The 2905-nt window shown below is 49.2% G+C and overlaps 1 protein-coding gene across 2 annotated transcripts in view; it reads left to right on the top strand.

The window, feature by feature from the left end:
* The first annotated feature begins 2141 nt into the window (after positions 1-2141).
* KBTBD11 (kelch repeat and BTB domain containing 11) overlaps positions 2142-2905 on the top strand; it is a 19234-nt gene continuing 18470 nt past the window's right edge. Inside the window, exon 1 of one of the 2 annotated variants that reach the window (XM_027899571.1) lies at positions 2142-2221. The gene's annotated coding sequence lies outside the window, so the exon portion shown is untranslated. Of the gene's footprint in view, positions 2222-2651; positions 2672-2905 lie in introns of those variants that run through there. The other variant, XM_027899570.1, reaches the window with a different exon arrangement.

Genomic DNA, 2905 nt, shown 5'->3' with positions numbered 1-2905 from the left:
AGCAGAGCAAAGGCTTCCCTTTCTGCCCTTACTAGCCATGCTACTTACTGTTGTTGTCCCAGGCTAATTGCTCCTTGCAAACACAGGATCTCAGCAAGTCCTGATGGCCAGTAGCAGCATTACAAACTATTAGTCCCTCTGAATATTTGTCACATTTGTTGGGCTAGAGAAATGCATGTCAGCCACCAAATTATGTATCTTGTAAGCTGTGTGATACCTGTTTTCCTTGAGACAGGGTCTTTTCTATGCCTGGACAAGGATTCATCTCATGTAATTTAGGTGTTTATTATTAGTTATCTGCAGCTGTACCAGTCTGACTTTACAGCTAATGGAGAGAAATGAGAAATACCAAAGGATGATTCACCTCATCCTAAAATATCAAAGATAGGCAAGAAAAATTGCCCTTCAGACATGGTTATTCCTGTATATTAATTGTAAATGGAGCCTTGGGAACTCAGGTTAAGTAGGGAAATCAAACAACTAGAACTGAGATGATTTCTGTAATGGGTGTCCCAGTTTTTAGCATCATCTCCAGTTCTACTAAAAACTGAAAGGCAACAAGCAGCCTTAATGTCCATGGCAAGTGTCCCAGCCTGTGATCTACAGAATCAGAAAAAGTTTTACTAAGGTCAGCAAGTGTCCTTTGTATTTGTTTTCACTAATAGGTTTAATGAAAGAGGGGCATGGGGGACTGGAAAGAAACTTGGAGGGAAGACAGTAGACTGTGGCTTACAAAGTTAAGGAATAGCTGCCCAAAGCTAAACTTCCATAAAGCAGAACTGAGGTCATTTTACCTGATCTGTTTCTGGCATGTTTAGTGGGAGCAGAGGATAAAGTCTGCAACAGCCAAGGGTTACCTGACTTCTCAGATTACAAGCTCCGTGGAGCTTGAATTTTGATATAGGTCGTCCCCTGGCTCCTCCGCAGGGGCAAATATGGCACATAAAAACACAATATGCTAGTTCCTACCCACCACTGTTTTTCAAAGGCCTCCAGAAGCCATAACTCAGACACCTCTGTTTACACCCACACTGGAATGTGATGTGGCAGTTAAACCTGAAGATGAGTTAAGAAAATCCAGTTGTGTTTAAACTGTCATGTATTCAGAAAGCATGAGTCAGAGTGATCTCAAATGATCTCAGATATCATACTGCTACCACAGTCACATAACTCTCATCAGCATGAACAGAAGTAAGGCACCTTAAGGAGAGGCAATCTTCCACATAAGAATAGAACAACAGAGATTTTAAAAGAGAAAATAATTTCCCATATCGGTATCAGTTGTCTAATTTCAGTGTCATCTTGAAATATATAGTATTTAAATTAATATGAAACAGCAGGACGATTAATTCTTGATGTCAGGAGAGAGGAGTTATTCCTGGCAGGCTTTAATGGATCTGCTGCATCACATGGAAACTTCTTCCAGCTAGCCAGGAATAAAACCATGTACAGAAACTTACAGTCTAATCTCATAAAGGACCCTAATTAGGGCACAGCGGGAAATTTGCAATTAGGCTAAAGCCATATGTTGTGTTTACCGACTACTCTAAGACCCCTTTGACACTGTGTGATTGTTACTTATCTATTTTATGGCACCTAGAAGCAGGCTGGCTTCTCTCAGTAGAGATCAGACACGACCTCAGCTTGAAAACCAGCCTTTGGGTCAAGTGCACAACATGAGTGGAGCCAAGGGTTTCAAGTGGTTACAGTTACCCAGCACTGCATGGAAGCACTTTAGTTTACTAAGTGCTAAGTCAACACATAAGAGTTTTAGCAAAACCAGTGTCAAAAAGTAGGAGCAATGAGACAAAATGAAGAAGACATCCAACCACACTTAGCCATCACCACCATGAAGCTGGAAGAACATACAGCTGCAATGGCTATACTGCCAGCACAGAGCAATTAACTGTCAGGTTGATTTAAGAGAGGAGACAGGGTAGTAGCTTTTCCAGTCTGCTCAGGAGTGTCTCCCAGGGCCAGGAGCCACTGGCTGGGCAGCTGCAAGGGAACCAGTCTGACGGGACCCTGGAGTCAATGGAGAAAAGAGAAAACCTGCAGATGAGTAGTGTTTGGAGGCAGCAGAATCATAGGAAATGTACATGTTACAATGGCAATACGACACATCCCGAGACCAGGAATGGTTCAGAAAGGCCGGGATAGCACGGAATGTCTGCTGTCTTGTCAGAAATCAAACTGCAGCCCGCGGTGCGGAGTGAGCTGGGTAAGTACCATCGCCTTCGTCGGGAGCAGACCCAGGGTACAATTAAGGTAACGTGAGGGGGTTTTAAAGCAACTGAGAAACGGGTCTGTTTCTGGGAATCCCTATGAAGGTCCCAGCTTTGAAGCGCAGAAGAAAATGGGACCCTGGCCCAAACTGCACCCAAACAGAAGCCACCTGGCCTCCTTCGCGTTGATCCTCAGAAGGAGAGACCTGAACAACCCCGAGGCTCCGCCTGGGAACCCTCCCCGCAGCGAGCACGGCGGTGCCGGGCCGGGATGGGCTGTCCTAGGGGGCCGCGGTCACCCGGGGCTCCGGCAGCAAAGCCCCCGGCCCTGCCTCAGGCAGGGAAGCGCCGCCGCCCTGGGTATCCCGGGGACGGCCCAACCCGGAGGTGAAGGAGGACTCGCCGCTCCTGCCCGGCCCCGCACGGGGGGAGTTTCTCCTCAGCAGGTGGGGCCGCTCCGCCGCCCGCCCCTCCTCACCGCCGACACCGCGCGGCTTCCCGCCCCAGCGGCTGCGCCTCGCCGGGAGCCGCCGCCGGCAGCGGCAACAGGTCCGTGCCCGCTCCTCCCTCCCCTCCGCCTGCCAGGCGAACAAAGGGGCTGAGCGCGGCCCCGCGCCCGCCCGGCCCCTCCGCCAGCTCGGCCCCTGCGTTTCAGCCATTTGCCTCGCCTGGCATCGCCC

The sequence above is a fragment of the Empidonax traillii genome, unplaced genomic scaffold (assembly GCF_003031625.1).
Source record: "Empidonax traillii isolate 1590-97213 ecotype Southwest subspecies unplaced genomic scaffold, ASM303162v1 scaffold676:size484234, whole genome shotgun sequence".
Taxonomy (NCBI): Eukaryota; Metazoa; Chordata; class Aves; order Passeriformes; family Tyrannidae; genus Empidonax; species Empidonax traillii.
The sequence above is the reverse complement of the archived record's forward strand: the minus strand, read 5'-3'. Positions and strand labels throughout refer to the sequence as shown.